Source organism: Rhinopithecus roxellana, chromosome 8 (genome assembly GCF_007565055.1).
Source record: "Rhinopithecus roxellana isolate Shanxi Qingling chromosome 8, ASM756505v1, whole genome shotgun sequence".
Lineage (NCBI taxonomy): Eukaryota > Metazoa > Chordata > Mammalia > Primates > Cercopithecidae > Rhinopithecus > Rhinopithecus roxellana.
This window is the reverse complement of record NC_044556.1, coordinates 46509183-46525876: the sequence shown is the minus strand read 5'-3', so window position 1 is coordinate 46525876 and position 16694 is coordinate 46509183. Positions and strand designations below refer to the sequence as shown.

Here is a 16694-nt window from a genome sequence, read left to right as displayed (position 1 = left end):
TTGTATTTTTAGTAGAGACGGGGTTTCATCATGTTGGCTAGGCTGGTCTCGAACGCCTGACGTCAGGTGATCCCACCCCACCTCGGCCTCCCAAAGTGCTGGGATTATAGGCGTGAGCCATGGCACCCCGTCTTATCTGCCCATACCATCTGCATATGTGGGTGGAGTCCAGGAAGTGGCATGAAAATCCAGTGTAAAAGATATGAGTGCAACTTACCCTGTTGCCCCAGTATTGTGCCTTATTGAAGGCACAATACTACTTATAATCTAAAGAAAGCTGCAACAATTGGAGCCAGAACTTCTTCCAAATCTCATGAGAAGTTGGCGTAGTCAATCATATCTCCACCAACTCCCACCCCTTGTCTCACCACAGTATATATAAAGAATGAGGCCGGACGCGGTGGCTCATGCCTATAATCCCAGCACTTTGGGAGGCCAAGGCAGGTGGATCACGAGGTCAGGAGATCAAGACCATCCTGGTTAACACAGTGAAACCCTATCTCTACTAAAAATACAAAAAATTAGCTGTGAGTGGTGGCGGGTGCCTGTAGTCTCAGCTACTAGGGAGGCTGAGGCAGGAGAATGGCATGAACCCAGGAGGCGGAGCTTGCAGTGAACCGAGATCGTGCCACTGCACTCCAGCCTGGGGACAGAGCAGGATTCCATCTCAAAAAAAAAAAAGAATGAACTGGGGCTGGGTACAGTGGCTCATGCTTGTAATCCCAGCACTTTGGGAGGCTGAGGTGGCCAGAGGGTTGCTTGAGCCCAGGAGTTTGAAACCAGCCTGGGCATCATAGTAAGACCTCATCTCTAAAAAAAATTTAAGAATTAGCCAAGCATGGTGGTGGGCACCTGTAGTCACAGCTCTCCAGGAGGCTCAGGCAGGAGGATCACTTGAGCCCAGGAGGCTGAGGCTGCAGTGAGCTATGATCATGCCACTGCACTCCAGTCTGGGTGGCAGAGTGAGACCCTGTCTCAAAAACAACAACGACAGAAATACACACTTCTGAGAAACTGAAACTAGAGGGGAAAGCAGGGCTCACTGAGCACCGTTCCAGCATCTGGACACCACAGATCCCCTTCCCTCCACGCTGAAAACTACACTTCTCGAACCTTCACTCAACACTACTTTCCCCAAAGCCAGAAGATGCACAAGGAGGAGCACGAGGTGTCTGTGCTGGGGGCACCCCATAGCACCATCCTCCCAAGGTCCACCATGATCAACATCCAAAGCGAGACCTCCATGCCCGACCATATCGTCTGGTCCCTGTTCAACACCATCTTCTTGAACTGGTGCTGCCTGGGCTTCATAGCATTCGCCTACTCCGTGAAGTCTAGGGACAGGAAGATGGTTGGCGACGTGACCGGGGCCCAGGCCTATGCCTCCACCACCAAGTGCCTGAACATCTTGGCCCTGATTGTGGGCATCCTCATGACCATCGGATTCATCCTGTTACTGGTGTTTGGCTCTGTGGCAATCTACCATATTATGTTACAGATCATACAGGAAAAACAGCGCTACTAGTAGCTGCCCATAGCCTGCGACCCTTGTACTCCACTTTGCAATGCTGGCCCTCACGCTGGAGCTGTTGGCCCTGTCCCCTTGGTCCTGCCCCTAGATACAGCATTTTATCCCCACACACCTGTCCACAATGACATTCAATAAAGTGCACTTGCTTGTTAAAAAAACAAAACAAAACAAAACAACAACGACAAAAAGAATGAATTGGGAGGACAACTGGGAATTCTCATTATTGGCATTATGGGATGTACAATATTTGTGATGGGAAGCAAAAAAGATAAAAGTACTTCCGCTTCCTCCCAAAGCCAAAGATGAGGGCATGCCAAGAGAGACATTGGTACAATTGGTGACACCAGCAAGGAGAGACTAACAACATTTCATTCCCTAGACAGGTGCTTTAAACTGTAGAACCTGCCAACCCACTCTGGTCAGGTTGGAGTAAAGCATGCTGTGAGTTTTTAACCTGTGCAAACATAAAAAGTCATGTCAGTTTCTTGGCTAGAGAGTTCTGAAAGTGGAAGGCCCACTGGAATAATCTGTGCTGGCAGGGTTTATAGGTACCTTGGTGAAGTATGCCTAGGGAGAAAATGTGGCCAATCCCCCCAACCCATCACAGTCTGGCAACTCCCCCTAAAGGACTTCAGGTGTCTCCGAAGGAGCAGGAGCAGTGGGAGGTGCCAGGAGACCACTGTACCAAGTCATGGGATATCCAACCTGAGTTTAGGTTTGGAGAATAGACGATAAGCGGCACCGTTCGAAGGGGTCTTCAATGACAGAAAAGTCCAGAATGAAGATAAACACTACTCAAAAAACTACAAACATCCTTCACTCTGAAACCACCAGATCTAACCAGAGTAAGACAAGGTCACCTACTCACAGTTGGCCACAGTTATTCATTAAATAGAGAAACACTTCACATTTCCCCTTTCTTTCTTCCTGATCCTATACAATGCAGAAGAAGAAGCCTGAAAAGGGAGAAGAGCTATTGAACTCTGAATCCTCTATAAGATTAGGAATTTAAAACTGAACTAAGGCTTTACAAAAATCAGCTTTATTGAGATATAATCATATGCAATTCAAACATTTCAAACGTACAATTGAATGGTTTTTAGCACATTCACAGAAATGTTTAACCACTACAATTTTAGAACATTCTTATCACCTCCAAAAGAAATCTTGTACCATTTAACTTTCACCCCTCATCCCCCACCTCCAGCTCTAAGCAACCACTAATCTGTCTCTATGGATTTCTCTATTCTAGACTTACATATGAATAGAATTATATAATATGCTGGGGGAGTTTGTGACTTGTTTTTTCACTCAGCTTAATGTTTCTAGGGTTCATCCAAAAAAAAAGGTTCATCCAAGTAGTATGTATCAATACTTCCTTTTTATGGCCAATACGTCTATTGTGTAGACATACCATATTTTGCTTATCCATTTGTAAGTTGATGGACTTTTGGGTTGTTTCTACCTTTTGGCTATGATGAATAATGCTGCACAAACTTACACAAACATTCCTGTGTAAGTTTTTGTGTGGTAACATGTTTTCAGTTCTCCTGGGGACAGCCATAGGAGTGGAATTGCTGGGTCATATGGTGGCTTTTTTTTTTTAAGACAGTGTCTCACTCTGTCACTCAGGCTGGAGTGTAGTGGTGTGATCAAAGCTCACTGCAGCCTCCCAGGCTCAGGTGATCCTCCCACCTCCGCCTCCTGAGTAGCTGGGATTACAGGTGCGTGCCACCACATCCAGTTAATTTTTGTGTTTTCTGTAGAGAGAAAGGTTTGCCATGTTACCCAGGTTGGTCTTGAACTCCTGGGCTAAAGTGATCCTCCACCCACCTTGGCTACCCAAAGTGCTGGGATTATAGGCGTGAGCCACCATACCTGGCCGGTAACTCTTATGTTTAATAATTCGAGGAACTTCCAGACTGTTTTCCAAAGTAACTTCACCACTTTACATTCCCACCAATAGTCAGTGAGGGTTTCAATTACTTTATACCCTTGCCAACACTTAATCTGACTTGATTCTAGTCATCCTAGTGGGTGTGAAGTGGTATCTTAAAGTTTTATTTCCATTTCCCTGATGACTAATTATGTTGACCATTTAAAAAATGTGTTTATTGGTCATTTGCATATCTTCCTTATGCAGAAAAAGATATATCTATTCGGATCCTTTGCCTAATTTTTAATTGAGTTGTTTGTCTTTTCATTGTTACGTTGTAACTTTGGTTACCAGGTCTCTCTGTCACCCAGGCTGGAGTACAGTGGTGTGATCGCAGCTCACTATAACCCTGAACTCCTGGGCTCAAAGGATCCTTCTGCCTCCGCCTCTCCAGTAGCTAGGACCACACACACATGCCACACACCTAGCTAATTAAAAAGAAAATTAAGAAACAAGGTATCTCCATACTACCCAGGCTGGTCTCAAACTCCTGACCTCAAGTGATCCTCCCACCTCATCCTCCCAAACTCCTGGCCAGGCGTAAGCCACTGCATCCAGCCCATTTTCTTGATAATAATCTTCTGCTTAAAGTACAAAAGTTGACCAGGTGCGGTGGGTCATGCCTGTAATCCCAGCACTTTGGGAGGCCAAGGTAGGTGGAGGATCACTTTAGCCCAGGAGTTCAAGACCAACCTGGGCAACATGGTGAAACCCTGACTCTACTAAAAATACAAAAATTAGCCGGGCGTGGTGGGGGGTGCCTATAATCCCAGCTATTTGGGAGGCTGAGGCAGAAGAATCGCTTGAACCTGGGAGGCAGAGGTTGCAGTGAGCCGAGATGATGCCATTGCACTCCAGCCTGTGCGACAGAGCAAGACTCCGTCTCAAAAAAAAAAAAAGTACACAAGTTTTGTCCAATCACAGTAGCTCATGCCCACAATCCTAATACTTTCGGAGGCTAAAGAGGGCAGATCTCTTGAGCCTAGGAGTTTGAGACCAGCCTGGGCAACATGGTGAAACTCCATCTCTACCAAAACAAACAAACAAACAAACAAACAAACAAACAACAATTAGCCGGGCATGATGACGTGCACTTGTAGTCCCAGCTACTTGGGAGGTTGAGATGGGAGGATCAATTTAGCCTGGGAAGTAGAGGCTGCAGTGACCCCAGATGGCACCATAGCACTCCAGCCTGGGTGACAGAGTGAGACCCTGTCTCAAAAAAAAAAAAGTTTTAAATTTTGATGAAGTCCAGTTTATCTCTTTTTTGTTGCTCATGATTTTGGTGTCATATCTAAGAATCTTTACATTTAGGTCTTTGATTCACTTTAAGTTTATCTTTCTATATGGTGTGAAATTGTTACCAAAACACCAGGACTTCAGGAGTTCAGTTTATGCCCTGTTGCTCACCACACAGAAAGATGAGCAGTACCTGCCACTGAGACAACAGGTATTGCCAAGGAAGAAGGCTTTACTCAGGTGCTACAGCTCAGTCACAAATCCATTTCCCTGACCAACTAAAATTAGAGGTTTATATAGCAAAGAAGAAATGTAACGATGTATAGGAAAACAGGAACTCAGGAGGCCAAGAAAGCACTCGTGACCAAGGAGGGGTCTTGTACTTCATTGTCAGGATGGGATGATCTGGTTGAGTTTTAGTTCCTTGATACTTTTTTTGAGAGGCCTGGTGGTCCTTTCTTGAAGAAGGAACTCAAAATAAAACAAATGTAAATTTTAAGCTTTAAGACCAGAAGGTCAATTTCTTTTTCTTTTTTCTGTTTTTTGTTTGCTTGTTTTTGCTTTTTTGTTTGCTTGTTTGTTTGTTTTTTTGAGACAAGGTCTCCCTCTGTTGCCCAGGCTGGAATGCAGTGGCTTGATCTCAACTCACTGCAACCTCTGCCTCCCGGGTTCAAGCAATTTTCCTGCCTCAGCCTCCTGAGTAGCTGGGATTACAGGTGTGTGCCACCATACCCAGCTAATTTTTATATTTTTAGTAGACATGGGGTTTTGCCATGTTGGCCAGGCTGGTCTGGAACTCCTGACTTCAGGTGATCCGCCCTCCTCGGCCTCCCAAAATGCTGATATTATAGGCATGAGCCGCCACGCCCAGCAAGAAGGGTCAATTTCTGTGGATACAAAAAAAACTATGAGACTATTGGGTTCATTTCAAAATAAGGGTCTAACTTAATTCTTTTGCATGTGGTGATCCAGTTGTCCCAGCACCATTTGTTTTCTTTCCTCACTGAATGTTCTTGGTACCCTAGTTGAAAATTACTTGGTCATAGATATATGGGTTTATTTCTGGACACTCAATCTTTTTTTTTTTTTTGAGACAGAGTCTCACTCTGTCGCCCAGGCTCTAGTGCAGTGCCATGCTCTCGGCTCACTGCAACTTTTGCCTCCCAGTTTCAAGTGATTCTCCTGCCTCAGCCTCCCAAGTAGCTGGGGCTACAGGCATGCATCACCACGCCTGGCTAATTTTTGTTTTGTTTTGTTTTGAGACGGAGTCTCGCTCTGTTGCCCAGGCTGGAGTCCAATGACTTGGTCTCGGCTTACTGCAACCTGCTTCCCGGGTTCAAGCAATTCCGCCTCAACCTCCTGAGTAGCTGGGATTACGGGTGCCCACCACCACACCCAGCTAATTTTTGTATTTTTAGTAGAGACGGGGTTTCACTGGTCTCAAACTCCTGACCTCAGGTGATCCACCCACCTTGGTCTCACAAAGTGCTGCGATTACAGGTGTGAGCCACTGCGCCCGGCCTGTAAGTTTTAGTAATTGAAATTGATCACTTCTGGGATATACCTGATTTTTCATGAAGATATGAGAATGACAGCACAATTAAATGTAGTGATTAGAAAAAATAAAACAATTTCATGTTCATAGCCAGTGAGTTAAGACTATACAACAAACTAGGTATAATAAGTACTCTTGGAATTTGAAGTAATCTTAGAGGAGGATTTTGACTTAACACAGAATTCAGATGTTGAAGACAGTTTTACCTGGATCTTAGGGGACAAGGAAGGCCCGCCTGATTTCTAGGTTATATACATTGCTCATGTTCTGTCTTGGAGCAATTCTCCAGATATTTTACACACAGATGCTTGTATGTGTGTATCTTGTCGGTCATCTATATTAACTTTATCAGTTTTGTAACTGCTTCTTAAGTAAATCTTGCTGATGTTTTTTCAACCCTTGGTCCCTTTTTGGTTTTTCACAATGTTATTAAGAAAACACATACATACACAAACCAATAAGCCTGTTTTATCCTCCTTTGTCTAGGAATATGACAAATCTGAAGCTATACCTGAGGAAGTAGCTGGAGCTGAACAACAGTAACGAAGTGCAAGTCCTCATGGAAGACTCAAGCCTGTCCAGCAGTGTTGATGTGGACAAAGGCTTTGCCATTGCCTTTGTTGTTCTTCTGTTTCTGTTCCTCATAGTGATGATTTTTCGGTGTGCCAAGTTGGTGAAGAATCCCTACAAGGCCAGCTCCACAACCACAGAACCATCTCTGAGCTGAAGTATAATAAAACCTGGTAGACTCCCTTTCACAAGAGATTTGAAATCTGTTATACACACTTTATATTATTTCACCTCCCTGTTTCTCAGCCTTCTCACTCTTGCATTCTACAATGAGATGAAACACAAGCCAGTCTGTATTGTTCCTGTTCAGGGAAATGGCTACTAAAGTAAGTTAGAGGTTGAATTTATTGGCTAGAATAAGGCCATGGATTTTAATTCTTCAATGCCTAAGGTCCTTAGGATGGGACAGTGGGCCATAATTTTATGATGTAATGTAACATAATGTCATCATTCTTGGTAAGGTCCACCTGAAACTAGAAGCTCACCTAGAGGTGGCAGACTTGAATGATCCCTTTAGTTATGCAAATGTAGGCTCAGCAGAAATCAAATGTCCTATAAGAAGAGTGTAACCAGATTGTTTTAGTGTGTGAAGTTTTGTAAAATCTGCTGTTCTTAAGTGGGCAGAAATCTGTGGTAGAAGGGGACTAATTTGCTGTGAGGGAATTCTTTAATCTCTCTCGTCCCAAATTTCCTCATCTATAAAATATTATGTAGAGGTTTGTATGAGGGCCCCAGAAAAGATTTATCTGTGTCCTAAGCCCTGGAATGTGACCTTATTTGGAAAAATGGTCTTTGCAAATATAATTAAGAATCTCAAGATAAATTCGTCCTAAATTATCTAGGTAAGTCTTAAATCCAATGACAATTGTTCTTAAAAAAAAAAAAAAAGAGGAGAAGACACAGGGAGAGAAAAAGACCATGTGAACACAGAGACAGAGATCGGAATCACACAGCCACAAGCCAAGGAACCCTTGCCTGGAACCACCAGAAACTAGAAGAGTGAAGAAAGGATTCTTTCTCCCCTAGAGATTCTGGTACCGGTATGGTCTTACCAACACCTTGATTTTGGACTTCGGCCTTCAGAACTGTGAGAAAATAAATTTCTGTTGTTTCAAGGCACCCGGTGTGGTAACTTGTTATGGCAGTCATAGGAAATTAATACATAATATATGATGATGCAGATGATGGTCATGATTCTGATCATCATCCCAGCAATCTTTTCTTTCTTTTTGAGACAGAGTTTCATTCTGTCACCCAGGCTGGAGGGCAGTGGTGTGATTCCGGCTCACTGAAACCTTTGCCTCCCGGGTTCAAGCAGTTCTCCTTCCTCAGCCTCCAGAGTAGCTGGAATTACAGGCATCTGCCACATGCCTGGCTAATTTTTGTATTTTTAGTAGAGACAGGGTTTCACCATGTTGAACAAGCTGGTCTCGAACTCCTGACCTCAAGTGATCCACCCACCTCAGCCTCCCACAGTGCTGGGATTATAGGCGTGAGCCACTGCGCCCAGCCCCGAGGGATCGCTTAAGAGCAGAGGGAAGAAAATCATAGCACCTACTCTCCAAAGTCTGAAGTTAGGGAACTTTGATAGAGTGGTATATGAGCCAATTGGCAGGGAAGCTTTTAAGAGAATTCACTAGAAAGAAAGGGAGTACCTATATTGCTGAGCAAGACTTAATGTGGGTTTGGCTGAAGAGGATTGGTTTTAGTACAGCAGATGATGGAGAATCAAAGCCCTCACATCCAGCCACGATGGCCTAATATTCTAGTCAACAGTAACCTAGCATATGAGTATGAATTGAGAGCCATAACCTTGGAATCTAACTGGGAGGGCATCACTTGGGCTTATGCAGTGACTTGGACCAGCAAGCAGCCACTTCAGTGGAGACATGTATCCATGGGACCACACTGGACTGGGTTTTAACAGCAATACCACATGGTACAGAGACACAACTCTAGTCATGCACTGTTAGCAGAGACCTGATAACTGGTCTCTGTTTCTGACTCCTGGATGTGGGACTGCTCCCTTCCTTAGTTTGAGTAAGCCTCCAAGGAAAATGGAGACAGAGGAAACAAAGTCTTCCATGGAAAATACTAGACTTTGCCTGCACCAGAACAAGATACTCAATTGTATTGGTTAAGCTGGCAGGGAGGTAAAGAGAGGATGTGGGGAGGGGGACAAGAGAGATATATGATTTGATTTGATGAAAAGAAACTCAGGGCAAGGTGCAGATCAGGTGAGAAGCAGATTAGGATTGATGTCAGTTATGTCGGTGTTGTGTGGAAAAGTAAAATAAAAATAAAGGCTGGGCGCAGTGGCTCACACCTGTAATCCCAGCACTTTGGGAGGCCGAGGTGGGTGGATCACCTGAGGTCAGGAGTTCGAGACCAGCCTGGCCCAACATGTTGAAACCCTGTCTCTACTAAAAATACAAAAATTAGCTGGGCTTGGTGGCACGTGGCTGTAATCTCAGCTACTTGGGAGGCTGAGGCAGGAGAATCGCTTGAACTCGGGGGCAGAGGTTGCAGTGATCCGAGATCACGACGCTGCACTCCGGCCTGGGCAAGAGAGCAGGACTCCATCTCAAATAAATAAATAAATAAATAAATAAATAAATAAATAAATAAATAAATAAAGGGTTGATGTCAGCACTTGAGGACTGCAGTGTGTTCCCTCCAGGAACTCAGAGATTAACCTCTGAGTTAACATCTTCTTAACATAAGCTGCACGACAAGCACATGATTAATGAGAGCATCAATATGCAGTCACAAGAGAATCACAGGTTTGACAATTATCTGACTTTCTCCAGTAATCTGAGGAAAGATGCATCAGTTGGAAGAAGTGGATCATCTGTGGAAGCAGAAAAAGATGAGCAACCTAAAGTAAATCCACAAGGAGCAAGTACGAATGCTGTTCGAGAGAGGGGAGACTGGATGTGGTGGCCCACGCCTATAATCTCAGGAGTTTGGGAGGCTGAGGTGGGAGGATCACTTGAGCCCAGGAGTTTGAGACCAGCCTGGGCGACAAAGTACGATCTCGTCTCTACTAAAAAATAAAAAAGTAGCTGGGCATGGTGACACGTGCCTGTAATCCTAGCTGCTTGGAAGACTGAGGTGGGAGGATTGCTAAGGTCCGGAAGATGGAGGTTGCAGTGAGCTATGCTAGTGCAACTATACTCCAGCCTGGGTGGCCAGATAGTCCTTGGTATGGAGATTCAGGGAGTTGCAGCCCATGGACCTTCAGTTTGTTTGGTCTTATTGATCACATGATCTCTGCTAACCTGATGTTCTCAATCACTCCTTCCACCCACCTCAAACCGACAATTTATAGGTCCAATTGGTCTGCAGAGAAGTTACATTGGGCCAGGACCTTCCCACCACTAATGTGGGTGTGTCTGGTGGGTGTTGGGGTTCTACATTTGTGTTTTGAATCAACATTTTAAAAATTATTATTATAAAAGTAATACATGCATATTGTAAAAACAATTTTTTCAAACATTACCTAAGGATAAAAAGGCAAAAAGTAGGTCCAGGCGTGGTGGCTCATGCCTGTAATCCCAGTACTTTGGGAGGCCGAAGCGAGTGGATCACAAGGTTAGGAGATCAAGACCATCCTGGCTAACACAATGAAACCCCGTCTCTACTAAAACTACAAAAATTAACGGGGCATGGTGGCAGGCACCTATAGTCCCAGCTACTCGGGAGGCTGAGGCAGGAGAATCGCTTGAACCTGGAAGGCGGAGGTTGCAGTGAGCCAAGATCATGCCATGGCACTCCAGCCTGGGCGACAGAGCAAGACTCTGTCTCAAAATAAATAAATAAATACATAAGAAGGCCAGCCGTGATGGCTCACGCCTGTAATCCCAGCACTTTGGGACGCCGAGGCGGGTGGATCCCGAGGTCAGGAGATCGAGACCATCCTAGCTAACACGGTGAAACCTCATCTCTACTAAAAATACAAAAAATTAGCCAGGTGCGGTGGTGGGCACCTGTAGTCCCAGCTACTGGGGGGGGGGGGGGGGGGGGGGGCGGATAAGGCAGGAGAATGGTGTGAACCCAGAGGTGGAGCTTGCAGTGAGCCGAGATCACCCCACTGCACTCCAGCCTGGGTGACAGAGCGAGACTCTGTCAAAAAAAAAAAAAAAAAAAAGAAGGCAAAAACTTATTAGATTACTGCCTTGTTTCCCATTCCTTCTTTCCAAAGGTAATTGCTATAAAGTCCATTTGTGCATATATATATACACACATATATACATACTTTCCAAATATTTTCCTTTCCTTTTTATTTTTAATCTAACCTTTTTGAATAGGCTATCCATTTTCAAGTTTCAAATTTCTTTTTTCTTTTCTTTTTTTTTTTTTGAGATGGAGTCTTGCTCTGCCACCCAAGCTGGCGTATAATGGCGTGACCTCGGCTCATTGCAACCACTACCTCCCGGGGTTCAAGTGATTCTCCTGCCTCAGCCTCCCTAGTAGCTGGGATTACAGGCACCCACCACCCTGCCCAGCTCATTTTTTGTATTTTTAGTAGAAACGGGGTTTTACCGGCCGGGCGCGGTGGCTCAAGCCTGTAATCCCAGCACTTTGGGAGGCCGAGGCGTGTGGATCACGAGGTCAGGAGATCGAGACCCTCCTGGCTAACACGGTGAAACCCCGTCTCTACTAAAAATACAAAAAACTAGCCGGGCGAGGTGGCGGGCGCCTGTAGTCCCAGCTACTCGGAGGCTGAGGCGGGAGAATGGCGGGAACCCAGGAGGCGAAGCTTGCAGTGAGCCGAGATCACGCCACTGCACTCCAGCCTGGGCGACAGAGCGAGACTCCTCCTCAAAAAAAAAAAAAAAAAAAAAAAAAAAGAAACGGGGTTTTACCATGTTGGCCACGCTGGTCTGGAACTCCTGTCCTCAGGTGATCCACCTGCCTAGGCCTCCCAAAGTGCTGGGTCAAATTTCAAAAGGTACAAAATGGTGTACTGTGAAAATTCTTACTCCTCTTCAACCTTCTGTTCTCTCTTCACAAACAACCAATGTTAACAATTTCTTTTTTTTTTTTTTTTTTTTTGAGACAGAGTCTCACTCTGTCACCCAGGCTGGAGGGTAGTGGTATGATCTCAGTTCACTGCAACCTCAGCCTCCAAAGTTCAAGCAATTTTCCTGCCTCAGCCTCCCGAGTAGGTGGGACTACAAGCGCCCACCACCATGCCCAGCTAATTTTTGTATTTTTAGTGGAGACAGGGTTTCACCATATTGGCCAGGTTGGTCTTGAACTCCTGACCTCAAATAATCCACCCACCTCAGCCTCCCAAAGTTCTGGGACTACAGGTATGAACCACTGCACCTGGCCCAACATTAAAAATTTCTTGCGTATCCTTCCAGTGGTATTTTATGTACATGTGAGAAAAACACATATATTATTACCATTAGTTACACAAAGGATGCCACACTATATACCATGTGTTGCACCAGTTTTTTTTTTTTTTTTTTTTTTTTTTTTTTTGAGACAGAGTCTCGCTCTGTCGCCCAGGCTGGAGTGCAGTGGCCGGATCTCAACTCACTACAAGCTCTGCCTGCCGGGTTCACGCCATTCTCCCGTCTCAGCCTCCCGAGTAGCTGGGACTACAGGCGCCCGCCACCTCGCCCGGCTAGTTTTTTGTATTTTTAGTAGAGACGGGGTTTTACCGTGTTAGCCAGGATGGTCTCGATCTCCTGACCTCGTGATCCGCCCGTCTCGGCCTCCCAAAGTGCTGGGATTACAGGCTTGAGCCACCGCGCCCGGCCACCAGTTTTTATTTAATATTGTATCTTGAAGATTATTCCACATCAATACACGCACAGCCTCCTTAGCTTTTTTTTTTTTTTTTTTTTTTTGAGACAGAGTCTCGCTCTGTCACCCAGGCTGGAGTGCAGTGGCACGATCTCAGCTCACTGCAAGCTCTACCTCCCGGGTTCATGCCATTCTCCTGCCCCAGCTTCCCGAGTAGCTGGTACTATAGACGCCCACCACCACGCCCGGCTAATGTTTCGTGTTTTTTTTTTTTTTTTTTTTTTTTTTGAGACGGAGTCTCGCTCTGTCACCCGGACTGGAGTGCAGTGGCCGGATCTCAGCTCACTGCAAGCTCCGCCTCCCGGGTTTATGCCATTCTCCTGCCTCAGCCTCCCGAGTAGCTGGGACTACAGGCGCCAGCCACCTCGCCCGGCTAGCTTTTTGTATTTTTTAGTAGAGAGGGGGTTTCACCGTGTTAGCCAGGATGGTCTTGAACTCCTGACCTCGTGATCCGCCCGTCTCGGCCTCCTGAAGTGTTGGGATTACAGGCGTGAGCCCAGCCTAGCTTTTTTTTTTAAACACAGTTAAAGAGCATTATATTGTTTCAGTGTGCCATAATTTAACCAATGCCTGCCAATAGAAATTTACATTATTTTCAAATCTTTTGCTATTTCAAACAATTATGCTGCAGAAAATAATTTAGCACTTGAGTCATTTCAAAAGTATGCAAATTCAAAAGTATGTAGCAGCCAGGCACAGTGGCTCCACTGCACTCCACTCGCACCACTGTACTCCAGCCTGGGCAACACAATGAGACTCTGTCTCAAAACAAACAAACAAACGAACAAAAATATGTCACTTAAAGTCCTAGAAGTTGAATTGTTGATTTAAAGAATATTGCAGGGCTGGCTGGGTGCCGTAGCTCACGCCTGTAATCCTAGTACTTTGGGAGGCTGAGGCAGGTAGATCATCTGAGGTTGGGAGTTTAAGACCAGTCTGACCAACATGGTGAAACCCCGTTTCTACTAAAAATACAAAAAAAAAAAAATAGCCTGCCGTGGCCACATCAGGTGGCTGGTGACTGGGGAGGCTGAGGCAGGAGAAATGCGTGAACCCGGGAAGCAGAGGTTGCAGTGAGCAGAGATCGCGCCACTGCACTCCAGCCTGGGCGACAGAGCGAGACTCCATCTCAAAAAAGGAAATAAAAGAGAAAGAAAGAAAGAAAAAGAAAAGAAATAAGAGCTAAACAAAGCCAATAGAATAGGAAAAGAGGCCAGGTGCAGTGGCTCACGGCTATAATCCCAGCACTTTGAGAGTCCAGCGCAGGTTGATCACCTGAGGTCAGGAATTCGAGACCAGCCTGGCCAACATGATGAAACCCCATCTCTACTAAAAATATAAAAATTAGCTGGGCCCAGCTACTCGAGAGGCTGTGGCAGGAAAATCACTTGAACCTGGGAGGCTGAGGTTGCAGTGGGCCAAGATCGCACCACTGTACTCCAGTCTGGGGTGACAGAGTGAGACTTCATCTCAAAAAAAAAAAGAATAGGAAAAGAAAGAAGAGGAAACAAGCTACACTGAATAATGGTTCAAGACCACCAACTAAGGCCGGGCGCGGTGGCTCAAGCCTGTAATCCCAGCACTTTGGGAGGCCGAGACGGGCGGATCACGAGGTCAGGAGATCGAGACCATCCTGGCTAACACGATGAAACCCCGTCTCTACAAAAAAAATACAAAAAACTAGCCGGGCGAGGTGGCGAGCGCCTGTAGTCCCAGCTACTCGGGAGGTTGAGGCAGGAGAATGGCGTAAACCCGGGAGGCGGAGCTTGCAGTGAGCTGAGATCCGGCCACTGCACTCCAGCCTGGGCGACAGAGCGAGACGCCGTCTCAAAAAAAAAAAAAAAAAAAGACCACCAACTATATGGCCAAACTGCCTGGGTCTGTCACTTTTTAGCTGTGTGGCTTTGGGAAATTTATTTCTGTGCCTCCCTTTTCTCATCCATAAAAAGGGGACAATAATATTAGTTCTTACCTCATAGGATAATTGTGAAGTTTAAATGAATTAATAACTGGCAAGTGCTTAGAACAGTTCCTGCTATGTAGCAAGTATTCAATAAATAGAGAGAGAGAGAGAGAGAGAGAGAGTGTGTGTGTGTGTGTGTGTGTGTTTAGGGAGCAGTATGTCTAAAATTTCTAGCTCAGGTTAGAAGGTGACACCATGATGAAATGAGTTTATAACATGATGAATTTCAATTATCTGGAGGAACCCTTCACTTCTCCATACCTCAATTTCTGCTGTCTTAATTGGAAATAGGCACTTAGGGTGGTCCCAGGAAACTGGTGAGCAGGTGAAATGAGCACAGGTGAAAATGTGGTCAACAAGAGAGAATTTCAAGGACTTGGGAGTTCTAGCTGCTTGGGCTCTGTTTCCAGCCTCACACACAAGGTTCTGGTTTGTACTTTTTAAATGAAAAATTGTGTGTGTGTGTGTGTGTGTGAGAGAGAGAGAGAGAGAGAGAGACGGACTCTCAAAACGGAGTCTCGCTCGGTCACTCAGGCTGGAGTGCAGTGGCGCGATCTCCTTTCACTGAAGCCTCTGCCACCAGGGCTCAGCGATCCTCCCCCCCGCCGGCTCCGGAGTTGCTGGGACCACAGGCGCGAACTACCACGCCTGACATTTTTAATCTCGTATTTTTAGTTAAGATGGCGTTTCGGCCGGGCACGGTGGCTCAAGCCTGTAATCCCAGCACTTTGGGAGGCCGAGACAGGCGGATCACGAGGTCAGGAGATCGAGACCATCCTGGCTAACACAGTGAAACCCCGTCTCTACTAAAAAATACAAAAAAACTAGCCGGGCAAGGTGGCGGGCGCCTGTAGTCCCAGCTACTTGGGAGGCTGAGGCAGGAGAATGGCCTAAACCCGGGAGGTGGAGCTTGTAGTGAGCTGAGATCCGGCCACTGCACTCCAGCCTGGGCGACAGAGCGAGACTCCGTCTCAAAAAAAAAAAAAAAAAGATGGCGTTTCACCGTATTGCCCAGGCCAGTTTGGAACTCCTGGGCTCTAGCAATCCTCCTGCCTCGGCCTCTCAAAATGTTGGGATTACAGGCGTGAACTACAGCGCCCGGCCTGGGGAATCTTTTCTACAGAAATAAAAGTACTAATTCAAAAGGATGTTTATTTTTATTGTTGCGCTATTTGTCGGGGCTGAGAACGGAAAACAATCTAAACAAATATGGTTTAACCTTACTATTCAGGTGTCAAAAATACAAGTTATTGTTGTTGTTTTTTGTTTGTTTGTTTTTGAGACGGAGTCTCGTTCTATGGCCCAGGCTGGAGTGCAGTGGCGCGATCTCCGCTCACCGAAAGCTCTGCCTCCCGGGTTCACGCCATTCTCCTGCCTCAGCCTCCCGAGTACCTGGGACTACAGGCGCCCACCACCCGGCTAATTTTGTGTGTGTGTGTATTTTTAGTAGAGACGGGGTTTCAACGTGTTAGTCAGGATGGTCTCGATCTCCTGACCTCGTGATCCGCCCGTCTCGGCCTCCCAAAGTGCTGGGATGACAGGCGTGAGCCACCGCACCCGGCCAAAAATACAAGTTTTACCTTTTTTATTGGCTTCAGGTAATGAATGTTAAATGAAAACAACAAAAATCTATATACAGGAACTTGTGCATACAAGACTAGAAAATTAAGCTGTATTACCTGAAAGGAGCGGAGTGGTAAGTGATGGGGCAAGAGAGAATTTTATCACGTTTTTCTTATTACATTTTGATAGCCTTTAGAATTTGTATCACTTATGTAACAAAACTCAAGTAAAACTGAGAGAATAAAGCGCTGAACCTATGAGTGCTTCCCTAAGTCTTTACACTATGAATGTAGTAATGCGGCCACTAGTCGAGGGTGGTAGGACAGGCGGAGACTCGGTAATATACTCCTGGCCACGCCCACTCTGCCTTGCCAGTCGCTTCTCACGTGTGCCCCTGGAAGGCTCTTCCTTAACGCATGCGTAATTACCTTAGTTTTCGTCGCCTCTGAGGGGCGCCCCGCAACTTTGGATTTGACCCCGTCAGGCTACCGTCGCGGTGACCGGAACGGCACTAAAG

At 45.8% G+C, this 16694-nt stretch overlaps 1 protein-coding gene, 1 long non-coding RNA gene and 1 pseudogene across 3 annotated transcripts in view; all 3 read left to right on the top strand.

The window, feature by feature from the left end:
* The window catches only part of LOC115899153, a 30316-nt gene extending 23302 nt beyond the window's left edge, over window positions 1-7014 (top strand). The window contains exon 2 of the long non-coding RNA XR_004058828.1: window positions 6748-7014. This is a non-coding gene — a long non-coding RNA (uncharacterized LOC115899153). The remainder of the gene's footprint in view (window positions 1-6747) is intronic.
* On the top strand, window positions 1015-1681 carry LOC104681065 (annotated as a pseudogene). Its single transcript, XR_750535.2, has one exon. The product of XR_750535.2 is annotated as an interferon-induced transmembrane protein 1 pseudogene (transcript).
* A 9600-nt stretch (window positions 7015-16614) lies between the features above and the next one.
* SETDB1 (SET domain bifurcated histone lysine methyltransferase 1) overlaps window positions 16615-16694 on the top strand; it is a 39070-nt gene continuing 38990 nt past the window's right edge. Inside the window, exon 1 of the mRNA XM_010387238.2 lies at window positions 16615-16694. The gene's annotated coding sequence lies outside the window, so the exon portion shown is untranslated.